Source organism: Hyla sarda, chromosome 9, assembly GCF_029499605.1.
Source record: "Hyla sarda isolate aHylSar1 chromosome 9, aHylSar1.hap1, whole genome shotgun sequence".
Classification (NCBI taxonomy): Eukaryota; Metazoa; Chordata; class Amphibia; order Anura; family Hylidae; genus Hyla; species Hyla sarda.
Window position 1 is genome coordinate 104548410 of NC_079197.1, and position 13787 is coordinate 104562196.

General features: G+C 47.0%; 1 protein-coding gene across 23 annotated transcripts in view; it reads right to left on the bottom strand.

The window, feature by feature from the left end:
• LOC130290322 (A-kinase anchor protein 17B-like) overlaps window positions 1–13787 on the bottom strand; it is a 101545-nt gene that overhangs the window by 44686 nt on the left and 43072 nt on the right. For 10 of the 23 annotated variants that reach the window (XM_056537783.1, XM_056537786.1, XM_056537779.1 and 7 more), the window contains 3 exons: window positions 3480–3549; window positions 2011–2127; window positions 1285–1469 (listed from right to left, as the gene is read on the bottom strand). The exons of 7 other annotated variants lie outside the window; for them this stretch is intronic. The gene's annotated coding sequence lies outside the window, so the exon portion shown is untranslated. Of the gene's footprint in view, window positions 1–1284; window positions 1470–2010; window positions 2128–3390; window positions 3550–13787 lie in introns of all 23 variants that reach the window. 6 more of the 23 variants (XM_056537791.1, XM_056537790.1, XM_056537781.1 and 3 more) reach the window with 5 other exon arrangements.

The following is a 13787-nucleotide window of genomic DNA, read 5'->3' on the forward strand; positions in this document are numbered from 1 at the left end:
TCTTCCTATGAAGCCTATCCCTATTAACTATTCTAGCGTCTCCCTCCACTCCACCCCCAGGTACATTAATAAGTCCCCCTTCTCTACCTACACTATCTTCCCCCTCTACGTTGTAGGTTCCCTCCCCCCAGTCCCTAGTTTAAACAGTCCTCCACCCTTCTAGCCATCTTCTCCCCAAGCACAGCGCCCCCTCCCCATTGAGGTGATGCCCGTCCCTATGGTAGAGCCGGTATCCAACAGAAAAGTCTGCTCAGTTCTCTATGAACCCAAACCCCTCCTTCTTACACCAGCTTCTGAGCCACTTGTTTACCTCCCTAATCTCCCACTGCCTTTCTGGTGTGGCTCGTGGTACAGGTAATATTTCATAAAATATTACCTTGGAGGTCCTTGCCTTAAGCTTGTGGCCTAAGTCCCTGAAATCATTTTAAAGGACACTCCACCTACCTTTTACTTTGTCATTAGAGCCAATAAGTACCATAACCGCTGGGTCCTCTCCAGCCTCACCCAGCAACCTGTCAGCCCGATCCGTGATGTGCCGAACTTGAGCGCCAGGAAGACAACACACTATTCGGTGATCATCACCCTGTCTTTCCCCCTAATAATTGAGTCCCCCACTACTAGTACCTGTCTGGCCTGCCCTGCACTCCTACTTCCCTCCTTACTGGAGCAGACACCCCCCTGGCAGTCAGAGGCAGAGTCCTGCTGCAGTACTGCTAGCTCTGAAATGGCATCCCCCTCATCTGCCAACCAGGCAAACTTGTTGGGGTGTAACCGATCAGGACTAGCCTCCCTGACACTTTTCCCTCTGCCCTGTTTTCTAACTGTAACCCAGCTAGCTGCCTGACTTTCTTGCACCTCTGTCCCACTATCCTCCCCCACCTCTACCCCAGGGAGTACTTGCTCAGTGTGCAGGAGTCTCCTCTCCAAGTTGTCAATGCTTCTCAATGTTGCCAGTTTCTCCTCTAGATCCAGGATCTGAGCTTCCAAATAAACAACTCGCACACATTTTGCACAACAATATGCACCCTTAAACTGCTGTTCAAGGATTGCATACATCGTGCAAGAAGTACAATGGACTGCATTTTCCAACATTGAGGCCATCTAGTTAGGGGGATTTCACAAAGTAACACTCACAGCGATCTCAAACTCCCGCTTTCAAACTCTCTGTTTGACAACTCCCTTTCAACTGCCTCACTTTCAAAGCAACACTCAGACAGAGCAAACTTTATGCAGACTGATCTTGATTGACTTGACTAGACTGACTTCACCCCATATGTAGCTTACCAGGTTTTGACGTTCACCGTGGTAGGCTTTAGGCCTCCTCAGGACACCAGACACTCTCTCTAGGTCTTGACTGTTTCTCAGCATGCATGGAACTCACTAGCTAGCTCCTCCCAGGGTTTATATGGGGGAGACTCTGGAGGGGTCCCATAGGTCGCTCTGTAGGTCACATAGTCACTGGTGCCTTCCTAGGTTACAACACATGATAACAGTATTTAAGGGCACCTAACAATATATACAAATTACTTTAGATAACATAGGCACTTAGTACTGTTTATAGAACATAGAAGAAAGGGAGGCCCGGGGTCACTGAAATAGAGTCCACCTGACAGGGCAGCAATGGTACAGGGGTGCAACTCCTGTACTGGGCCACCACAGAGGGTAAAAGAAAGCAAGAAAGCATGCCAGACTGTGGTACTCGAACAACTTTCCTCCTTGAGAAATAAAAAGGCAGAAAAGAGCAGTTTGCTTGTATACCCTAACAGCTATCCAATGGTGTCTGCAGTTCCTGCAGATAGGGGATACATTCTTCACTATGACATATCGCCTTTAATTTTTGTCAAAGTTACTGCGCAGCTGCTCATACTGAATTGGGGAGTACTTTTTTTTTTATTAGCAGTTGGGTGGAAAAAGTACATACAAAAAACCCTTACAGAGTAAATAGCGACTTAGGATATCTACTGGTTGGAGTCAGTTTTCTTTTTTCTGGAAGAAAGCTAATTTGCATACCTTTCCCCCAGGAGACATTGCCTGTAAGACTCCCTATGCCAGCTGGCAGCCTCTGCTAGGAGAAACAATACCCCCGAGTAAAACAGTGCATTAAAGCACCTACAGAGAATTTCTCTTCTGAAAAACAAAATGAATATAAATATATGTTTTCAGTCATTTAGCTGATTCTAAGTTATGCTGGTATGTTCATTTTCTGGGAAAGCTGGGTGAGAAGTTAAAGTAACAGCTCATACAGTCTCGCTAGACTGAATTAGTTTCAGTTTATGTCACTCAGCTTTTCTAGAAACAGGCCTAGTTCAACTTTGCATTTTTATCCCATGTTTTTGTAGTTAAAACCAGGAGTCGATTCAGAAGTTAGCTCCACTTTCATTTATTCTTCTCCACTCATCTCTTTGGCTCAGGGAACACAAAGGATACATTGGATCAAAGCAGCAACAGTATGAATACAGCAATATGATCAAAAAATAGCTGAATAACTTTAAAGGGTTGTCTCCTCACAGACAACCCTTTTCATATCATATCTGCTGCAGCATATGACTAATGTTTGCCATGGGCAAAAAGAGCTCCAAACAGCTTAAGGACCCCTCCTTTATGATATTTATATGCCTAGGATGTTAAAAGGAGACAACCATTTTAATACGACAACACATATGCATATGCATAGAAGAGGCAGTCCTGCTCCTTTGTCTCTCTAAAGCACACCCTTACAAATAGCAGCAGCATTCTGGACATTATAAAGAACTACTAAGAAGTGTAAGATGTGAATCAAGCTCTGATGTTACACTTCCTAAATGTGCTCTGTGTTTGTCTGCTTTTCACTCTTCAACCACTCCCAATTGCATAGCTAAAGACTCATAGGCCCTGGTGGAAACACTCAGGTTGGGACTCCCTTTACTAACCCCTACCCACATCCTGTCCATAAAATTTGTAATTTACCTTTATGGTAAAAAGTACTAGGTAATAGTGTCCCCTGCAAGGTAATAGTAGCCCCCAGAAGGTAATGTCACTACTTATGTGTTCCCCACAGGACAAGAACAATAGTGCCTGACTATCAACATGGTAGTCGCACCTGATGTGCCACCTACACTCACTTGTTTTAAAGATACATTAGTTTAGTGTGGTGATGGGGCCCGGTTGTAACTGCAACCTCTGCAACACCTATAGCTATGCCGCTGTCCACTCCGACTGCTCAACTCCCCCCCCCTATAAACTTCACTGAGCAGCTGTAAGATGATTTTTCAGTGAGCTGATCCCTTGATGTACTTTCAACAGTTTTATCATGTATAATAATGGGTTTAGGGGTGAGGGGGGTCAATAAAGTAGCCCAACGTGGAGAAAGAGGCATTTTTCTCTGATAAGATACATTACAAAATGTCTTACTTTTACTTGTGGTAAAGAATAGTGTGTAGTCAAAGTATCATCAAGTCAGCTAAAGTTTTATTCACGTTTGTTCAGAGATCTGAAGTTACCTTGGATAAGAGCGCAAGATTCAAGAAACTAGACACATTGCACCCAGTATTCCTTCCAGTGCTCCATAAGCTGAAATGAGGAAATTGTCAAGTTGTTAGATCAAAAAATGCTGAGTGCGTCAGAAGAGGCTATCCAACATCACAGTAAGTGAGTGTTACGCCGAGCGCTCCGGGTCCCCGCTCCTCCCCGGAGCGCTCGCTTCACTCTCCCCGCTGCAGCGCTCCGGTCACATCCTCTGACCCGGGGCGCTGCGATTCCGCTGCCAGCCGGGATGCGATTCGCGATGCGGGTAGCGCCCGCTCGCGATGCGCACCCCGGCTCCCGTACCTGACTCGCTCCCCGTCTGTCCTGTCCCGGCGCGCGCGGCCCCGCTCCCTAGGGCGCGCGCGCGCCGGGTCTCTGCGATTTAAAGGGCCACTGCGCCGCTGATTGGCGCAGTGGTTCCAATTAGTGTGTTCACCTGTGCACTTCCCTATATCACCTCACTTCCCCTGCACTCCCTTGCCGGATCTTGTTGCCATTGTGCCAGTGAAAGCGTTCCTTGTGTGTTCCTAGCCTGTGTTCCAGACCTTCTGCCGTTGCCCCTGACTACGATCCTTGCTGCCTGCCCCGACCTTCTGCTACGTCCGACCTTGCTTCTGCCTACTCCCTTGTACCGCGCCTATCTTCAGCAGCCAGAGAGGTGAGCCGTTGCTAGTGGATACGACCTGGTCACTACCGCCGCAGCAAGACCATCCCGCTTTGCGGCGGGCTCTGGTGAAAACCAGTAGTGGCTTAGAACCGGTCCACTAGCACGGTCCACGCCAATCCCTCTCTGGCACAGAGGATCCACTACCTGCCAGCCGGCATCGTGACAGTAGATCCGGCCATGGATCCCGCTGAAGTTCCTCTGCCAGTTGTCGCTGACCTCACCACGGTGGTCGCCCAGCAGTCACAACAGATAGCGCAACAAGGCCAACAGCTGTCTCAACTGACCGTTATGCTACAACAGTTACTACCACAGCTTCAGCAGTCATCTCCTCCGCCAGCTCCTGCACCTCCTCCGCAGCGAGTGGCCGCTCCTGGGCTACGCCTATCCTTGCCGGATAAATTTGATGGGGACTCTAAGTTTTGCCGTGGCTTTCTTTCCCAATGTTCCCTGCATCTGGAGATGATGTCGGACCTGTTTCCCACTGAAAGGTCTAAGGTGGCTTTCGTAGTCAGCCTTCTGTCCGGAAAAGCCCTGTCATGGGCCACACCGCTCTGGGACCGCAATGACCCCGTCACTGCCTCTGTACACTCCTTCTTCTCGGAAATCCGAAGTGTCTTTGAGGAACCTGCCCGAGCCTCTTCTGCTGAGACTGCCCTGTTGAACCTGGTCCAGGGTAATTCTTCCGTTGGCGAGTATGCCGTACAATTCCGTACTCTTGCTTCAGAATTGTCCTGGAATAATGAGGCCCTCTGCACGACCTTCAAAAAAGGCCTATCCAGCAACATTAAAGATGTTCTGGCCGCACGAGAAATTCCTGCTAATCTACATGAACTTATTCACCTAGCCACTCGCATTGACATGCGTTTTTCCGAAAGGCGTCAGGAACTCCGCCAAGATATGGACTCTGTTCGCACGAGGCGTTTCTTCTCCTCGGCTCCTCTCTCCTCTGGTCCCCTGCAATCTGTTCCTGTGCCTTCCGCCGTGGAGGCTATGCAGGTCGACCGGTCTCGCCTGACACCTCAAGAGAGGACACGACGCCGTATGGAGAACCTCTGCCTGTACTGTGCTAGTACCGAACACTTCCTGAGGGATTGTCCTATCCGTCCTCCCCGCCTGGAAAGACGTACGCTGACTCCGCACAAAGGTGAGACAGTCCTTGATGTCTACTCTGCTTCTCCACGTCTTACAGTGCCTGTGCGGATGTCTGCCTCTGCCTTCTCCTTCCCTGCTGTGGCCTTCTTGGACTCTGGATCTGCAGGAAATTTTATTTTGGCCTCTCTCGTCAACAGGTTCAACATCCCAGTGACCAGTCTCGCCAGACCCCTCTACATCAATTGTGTAAATAATGAAAGATTGGACTGTACCATACGTTTCCGCACGGAGCCCCTTCTTATGAGCATCGGATCTCATCACGAGAGGATTGAACTTTTGGTCCTCCCCAATTGCACCTCGGAAATTCTCCTTGGACTTCCCTGGCTTCAACTTCATTCCCCAACCCTGGATTGGTCCACTGGGGAGATCAAGAGTTGGGGGTCCTCTTGTTCCAAGAACTGTCTAAAACCGGTTCCCAGTAACCCTTGCCGTAACTCTGTGGTTCCTCCAGTAACCGGTCTCCCTAAGGCCTATATGGACTTCGCGGATGTTTTCTGCAAAAAACAAGCTGAGACTCTACCTCCTCACAGGCCTTATGATTGTCCTATCGACCTCCTCCCGGGCACTACTCCACCCCGGGGCAGAATTTATCCTCTCTCTGCCCCAGAGACTCTTGCCATGTCTGAATACGTCCAGGAGAATCTAAAAAAGGGCTTTATCCGTAAATCCTCCTCTCCTGCCGGAGCCGGATTTTTCTTTGTGTCCAAAAAAGATGGCTCTCTACGTCCTTGCATTGACTACCGCGGTCTTAATAAAATCACGGTTAAGAACCGCTACCCCTTACCCCTCATCTCTGAACTCTTTGATCGCCTCCAAGGTGCCCACATCTTTACTAAATTGGACTTAAGAGGCGCCTATAACCTCATCCGCATCAGAGAGGGGGATGAGTGGAAAACGGCATTTAACACCAGAGATGGACACTTTGAGTATCTGGTCATGCCCTTTGGCCTGTGCAACGCCCCTGCCGTCTTCCAAGACTTTGTCAATGAAATTTTTCGTGATCTGTTATACTCCTGTGTTGTTGTATATCTGGACGATATCCTAATTTTTTCTGCCAATCTAGAAGAACACCGCCAGCATGTCAGCATGGTTCTTCAGAGACTTCGTGACAATCAACTCTATGCCAAAATTGAGAAATGTCTGTTTGAATGCCAATCTCTTCCTTTTCTAGGATATTTGGTCTCTGGCCAGGGACTACAGATGGATCCAGACAAACTCTCTGCCGTCTTAGATTGGCCACGCCCCTCCGGACTCCGTGCTATCCAACGCTTTTTGGGGTTCGCCAATTATTACAGGCAATTTATTCCACATTTTTCTACCATTGTGGCTCCTATCGTGGCTTTAACCAAAAAAAATGCTGATCCCAAGTCCTGGCCTCCTCAAGCAGAAGACGCCTTTAAACGACTCAAGTCTGCCTTTTCTTCGGCTCCCGTGCTCTCCAGACCTGACCCTTCCAAACCCTTCCTATTGGAGGTTGATGCCTCCTCAGTGGGAGCTGGAGCTGTTCTTCTACAAAAAAATTCTTCCGGGCATGCTGTCACTTGTGGTTTTTTCTCTAGGACCTTCTCTCCAGCGGAGAGGAACTACTCCATCGGGGATCGAGAGCTTTTAGCCATTAAATTAGCACTTGAGGAATGGAGGCATCTGCTGGAGGGATCAAGTTTTCCTGTTATTATCTACACCGACCACAAGAACCTCTCCTACCTCCAGTCTGCCCAACGGCTGAATCCTCGCCAGGCCCGGTGGTCTCTGTTCTTTGCCCGATTTAATTTTGAGATTCACTTTCGTCCTGCCGATAAGAACATTAGGGCCGATGCTCTCTCTCGTTCCTCGGATGCCTCAGAAGTTGAACTCTCTCCGCAACACATCATTCCACCTGACTGCCTGATCTCCACTTCTCCTGCCTCCATCAGGCAGACTCCTCCAGGAAAGACCTTTGTTTCTCCACGCCAACGCCTCGGAATCCTCAAATGGGGTCACTCCTCCCATCTCGCAGGTCATGCGGGCATCAAGAAATCTGTGCAACTCATCTCCCGCTTCTATTGGTGGCCGACTCTGGAGACGGATGTTGTGGACTTTGTGCGAGCCTGCACTATCTGTGCCCGGGATAAGACTCCTCGCCAGAAGCCCGCTGGTTTTCTTCATCCTCTGCCTGTCCCCGAACAGCCTTGGTCTCTGATTGGTATGGATTTTATTACTGATTTACCCCCTTCCCGTGGCAACACTGTTATTTGGGTGGTCGTTGATCGATTCTCCAAAATGGCACATTTCATCCCTCTTCCTGGTCTTCCTTCTGCGCCTCAGTTGGCTAAACAATTTTTTGTACACATTTTTCGTCTTCACGGGTTGCCTACGCAGATTGTCTCGGATAGAGGTGTCCAATTCGTGTCTAAATTCTGGAGGGCTCTCTGTAAACAACTCAAGATTAAATTAAATTTTTCTTCTGCATATCATCCTCAGTCCAATGGACAAGTAGAAAGAATTAACCAGATCTTGGGTGATTATTTGCGACATTTTGTTTCCTCCCGCCAGGATGACTGGGCAGATCTCCTTCCATGGGCCGAATTCTCGTATAACTTCAGGGTCTCTGAATCTTCCTCCAAATCCCCATTTTTCGTGGTGTACGGCCGTCACCCTCTTCCCCCCCTCCCTACCCCCTTGCCCTCTGGTCTGCCCGCTGTGGATGAAATTTCTCGTGACCTTTCCATTATATGGAGAGAGACCCAAAATTCTCTCTTACAGGCTTCTTCACGCATGAAGAGGTTCGCGGATAAGAAAAGAAGAGCTCCTCCCGTTTTTTCCCCTGGAGACAAGGTATGGCTCTCCGCTAAATATGTCCGCTTCCGTGTCCCTAGCTACAAGTTGGGACCACGCTATCTTGGTCCTTTCAAAATTTTGTGTCAAATCAATCCTGTCTCTTATAAACTTCTTCTTCCTCCTTCTCTTCGTATCCCTAATGCCTTTCACGTCTCTCTTCTCAAACCACTCATCCTCAACCGTTTTTCTCCCAAATCTGTTCCTCCCACTCCTGTTTCCGGCTCCTCGGACATCTTCTCTGTCAAAGAAATCTTAGCTTCCAAAAAGGTCAGAGGGAAAACTTTTTTTTTAGTGGACTGGGAGGGTTGTGGTCCTGAAGAGAGATCCTGGGAACCTGAGGACAACATCCTAGACAAAAGTCTGCTCCTCAGGTTCTCAGGCTCTAAGAAGAGGGGGAGACCCAAGGGGGGGGGTACTGTTACGCCGAGCGCTCCGGGTCCCCGCTCCTCCCCGGAGCGCTCGCTTCACTCTCCCCGCTGCAGCGCTCCGGTCACATCCTCTGACCCGGGGCGCTGCGATTCCGCTGCCAGCCGGGATGCGATTCGCGATGCGGGTAGCGCCCGCTCGCGATGCGCACCCCGGCTCCCGTACCTGACTCGCTCCCCGTCTGTCCTGTCCCGGCGCGCGCGGCCCCGCTCCCTAGGGCGCGCGCGCGCCGGGTCTCTGCGATTTAAAGGGCCACTGCGCCGCTGATTGGCGCAGTGGTTCCAATTAGTGTGTTCACCTGTGCACTTCCCTATATCACCTCACTTCCCCTGCACTCCCTTGCCGGATCTTGTTGCCATTGTGCCAGTGAAAGCGTTCCTTGTGTGTTCCTAGCCTGTGTTCCAGACCTTCTGCCGTTGCCCCTGACTACGATCCTTGCTGCCTGCCCCGACCTTCTGCTACGTCCGACCTTGCTTCTGCCTACTCCCTTGTACCGCGCCTATCTTCAGCAGCCAGAGAGGTGAGCCGTTGCTAGTGGATACGACCTGGTCACTACCGCCGCAGCAAGACCATCCCGCTTTGCGGCGGGCTCTGGTGAAAACCAGTAGTGGCTTAGAACCGGTCCACTAGCACGGTCCACGCCAATCCCTCTCTGGCACAGAGGATCCACTACCTGCCAGCCGGCATCGTGACAGTGAGCTTTATCTCATGGGAAAAAATAAAGCAACCGTTAACAGGCTTAAAGATATGTTGTAGAAACAGAGGGCAAATATATTAGATACATCATAAACAAGATACTTAGGCCCCTTTCACACTACAGGTATCATCCTGCTTTTTTACTGCCGTTATTTTAGAATAATGGATTTAAAAAAAACGGATGCAATAACTGATAATAACAGATGATAACTGATGACCATCATCTGTTATTTTGAATGGGTTTTTTCTTAAAAAACCTGATGTTGTTCATCCGTTATCATCCGTTGTTACCAGTTACATCTGTTTTTTTTATCAGGTTTTTAACCTTTTATTGTAAAGCTGTACTGAGCATGCTCAGTACAAAAAACAGATGTTAAAAAAAGGACAATAACAAATAATAATAATATTTTTTTTCTAACATCCGTTTCCCATCGACTTCAATGTTAAATTTTAGCAGCCATTTTTTCCCCATTATTTTTGCCGGACCAACAATTACCGTATGTTTCGCCCTATAGGACGCACTGGCGTATAAGACGCACCTAATTTATAGGTGCAAAATCTAAAATAATAAAGATTTTGAACCCAATAGTGGTCTTCAACCTGCGGACCTCCAGATGTTGCAAAACTACAACTCCCAGCATGCCCGGACAACCATTGGCTATGCACGCCGATGCACGTACGCAACGACGTTATGACGAGGAAGGAGAGCGCCGGCCATACAGGGGATCCCTGAATGGAGAAGACACCGAGGAGGCAGGTAAGGTCCCTCCCGGTGTCCTGTAAGCACTAACCTGGATATTCAGTCGGGCTGTTCGGGACCGCCGCGTTGGTCCCGAACAGCCCGACTGAACAGCCATGTTAGTGTCACTTTCCCTTCAGACGCGGCGGTCAGCTTTGATCGCCGCGTCTGAAGGGTTAATACAGGACATCGTCGCGATCGGTGATGTCCTGTATTAGCCGTGGCTCCCGGCCGTTGATGGCCGCAGGGACCGCCGCGATAGGTATTCGCCGTATAGGTATTCGCCGTATAAGACGCACCGACTTTTTCCCCCCAGTTTTGGGGAAGAAAAAGTGCGTCTTATACGGCGAAAAATACGGTAGTGCATGCACTGTCTTTTGTGCCAGCAAAAATAACTGACATTAGTAAAAACAGACATACCTGATACAAAAGGATTGTCAAAAAATCCCATTGACATGAATGGGATTTTTTGATGGCCGTTTTCAGGACTTTTTGCCGGGAGTAATAACAGAGGTTTTTACAGGATGATACCTGCAGTGTGAAAGGGGCCTTACAGGGATTTAAAAAAGATCTCAAAGCACAGCAGCTAATAACAAAGACAGTGCAGGAGAGGATAAATTGAGATAATTATACAGCGCGGTCCTCAGAGGAGCAGGCGCAACATCTGGCACCCTCTTTATTTTTCATCAGATTTCTCTCATTGTCCTGATATATAGGATATATATATATATATATATATATATATATAGGAGGATAGATAGATAGATAGATAGATTAGATAGATAGATAGATAGATAGCAACAGAAGAATGCAGCAGCACACTGCCAGCACAAGGATATAGATGAAACATGAATATGCAGTTAAAACATGGAGAGCTATACAGCTATGGTGTAATAGATGCAAATATGAAACTATGAAATAGTGAGGCACTTAGCTCGCAAATTTGTCTCCGCCGGCCGTCAAATAGCTTGGACCGTCCCACCGCGATAAGGTGGCCTCATTGGGACGGACCCTACACTGTGAATATGCCTCTGTGTGAACAGTTCAGTAAGCATGGCAGGGATGTTCCAGACCCTGCCATGCTTACTGAACTGTTCACACAGAGGCATATTCACAGTGTAGGGTCCGTCCCAATGAGGCCACCTTATCGCGGTGGGACGGTCCAAGCTATTTGACCGCCGGCGGAGACAAATTTGCGAGCTAAGTGCCTCACTATTTCATAGTTTCACATTTGCATCTATTACACCATAGCTGTATAGCTCTCCATGTTTTAACTACATATTCATGTTTCATCTATATCCTTGTGCTGGCAGTGTGCTGCTGCACTCTTCTGTTGCTGTATATCTAGCCTAGTAGCGTGCACCTGTAGGCCAGGTCCATACAATAGTTTGGTATCAACTAAAGTGCTGGCTGACTTATTCTTTGTCTATATATATATATATATATATATATATATATATATATATATATGTACAAACAAATGTTGACTACAAATCTTGCATTGGATATAAATAAACTGTCTGCCTTGAACAACAGCTTTCCATATAGCAGATTTCTGAAGGCAGTCAGTGACCCCCTCGGTGAGATCAGTCAGGGAACCCTGTCTTTTACCCCTGCAATTAACCTAAAGTGTTCTCATGTGCTATGTATTACAGAAGAGAGTAAAAAGATGTGTAGCTCACTTAGGACAAGAGAATGTACCCAAGGTTACTGGTGTTGCCTTCACCCAAAAGGCCTGAAATATGTAGGAAATGTATATGAAGTTAATTATATATACCAGTCCTCAAAGGTACATAGGATAAAGGAGAGTAAGAAAGAGAACATGGATCCAGTAATGTAATAAAGTATATAACAATATATTATTAAATAAAATGAAGTAACTTAGCCTCCTATCACCCTAGCAGGGCCCTTGCATCGGCTGAAGGGGCTAAAACAAATTGGATGGATGTTGATAAAATATATAATAAATGTCAGATAGAAAATTCCATGCATGTATACCAACTAGATTAAAATAGCAGCTGGATTGGTGTAATAATAATTAATCTTAGGATAGGTGGAATGATAATTTTTGTTAGGATATATAACTGCCGTTGATGGTAAAATTGTCCATAAGAAAAGTTCACTGGTGGTACAGTAAAAAGTTTGTCGGTGGGATAGTGAAATAGGTTCTTAACATTCCATTAGTAATGCAGTAGGGTTGGTGGTATAGTAACAACAGTATTTCCCCTTAACAGCACGGGATTTGGTGCACGCCACCACTCATTGACCACAGGAGGTTTATTGGAGCGCACGGTCTGGGCTGGCACGGTTGCGTCCGGCACTAGGGGTATTGCCTGTCTGGAGAGGATCATAGAGTCTCCTGATGGCTTGGCAGTCCTTGACTGGCACCGGTGGCATCCGGCCTGGTGGAGAGGTTGTGTCCGTGGCTGGCAAGCTTGAAGAGGAGACAGCGGTGAGTCTGTGATGGTGCGGGAGTGAGAGCCGGCGGCCGGGTGTGAATGATGCGCTATGAGCGCGCGTGTGGCAGTGGTCCCAGAATAGAGGGCATCCAGCTGTTGCAAGTTGCAAGCTTTTCCTATAAAGCACACCTTTTTACCTGTACACATTCCTACATTGCTACTGAAGAAAAGGCCGCGGCCTTGAAACGCGTCTAGCTTTGACATTATCTTTGATATTAATACATTCCAGCAAGTATACAGTTAGTATACCAACCATCAACTTTGATCTAGCATTTGCAACAGCTGGATGCCCTCTATCCAGGGACCACTGCCATACACGCGCTCATAGCGCATCATTCACACACGGACGCCAGCTCTCACTCCTGCCACTACACAGCAAACACCTACAGGACGCACTCATTTGATCTCTGCGGACCTGAGGAAGGTGCTTATTAGTGCCGAAACGCGTTGTCCTATAATTTTCTATTCAATAAATCCTTTTGTCCTGTGCAACCATGGCTGTTGAGTCCTGTTCTTTACAAGCAGAAGCGCTACACCCAAAATCCCCTGTTTTTTCCTGTTTACTTCGTGTTATTAAGGGGAAATACTGTTGTTACTATACCACCAACACTATTGCATTACTAATGGAATTTTAAGAACCTATTTCACTATACCACTAGCAAACTTTTTACTGTACCACCAATGAACTTTTCTTATGAACAATTTTACTATCAACGGCAGTTATATATTCTAAAAAAATTATTATTACACCTATCCTAACATTAATTATTATTACACCAATCCAGCTGCTATTATTTTAATCTAGTTTGTTTACATGCATGGAATTTTCTATCTGACATTTATTATATATTTTATCAACATCCATCCAATTAGTTTTAGCCCCTTCACCCGATGCAAGGGCCCTGCTAGGGTGATAGGAGGCTAAGTTACTTCATTTTATTTAATAATAAATTGTTATTTACTTTATTACATTACTGGATCCAATTTCTCTTTCTTACTCTCCTTTATCCTATGTACCTTTGATGACTGGTATATATAATAAACTTTATATCAATTTCCTATGTATTACAGTATCCTCATTTTGCATGATATATTGCATGGCTGAAACAAATGTGCACAATATTTCAGATATAAAGTCCCCCAGATGCTATGTCGTCCCTCAGGTGTTACAGCTCAAATTTTTTGGTCTCGCACATATTGCAGAAACAAACCTGTTTACATGTATGAAACTGTTTATCAGTCACAGAATATTCGATGCAAACAAATCTGCTGTAATGGTTTTTAGATTTTTTCATATAAAAGCTAACAATGCAAAATAACTGCAATG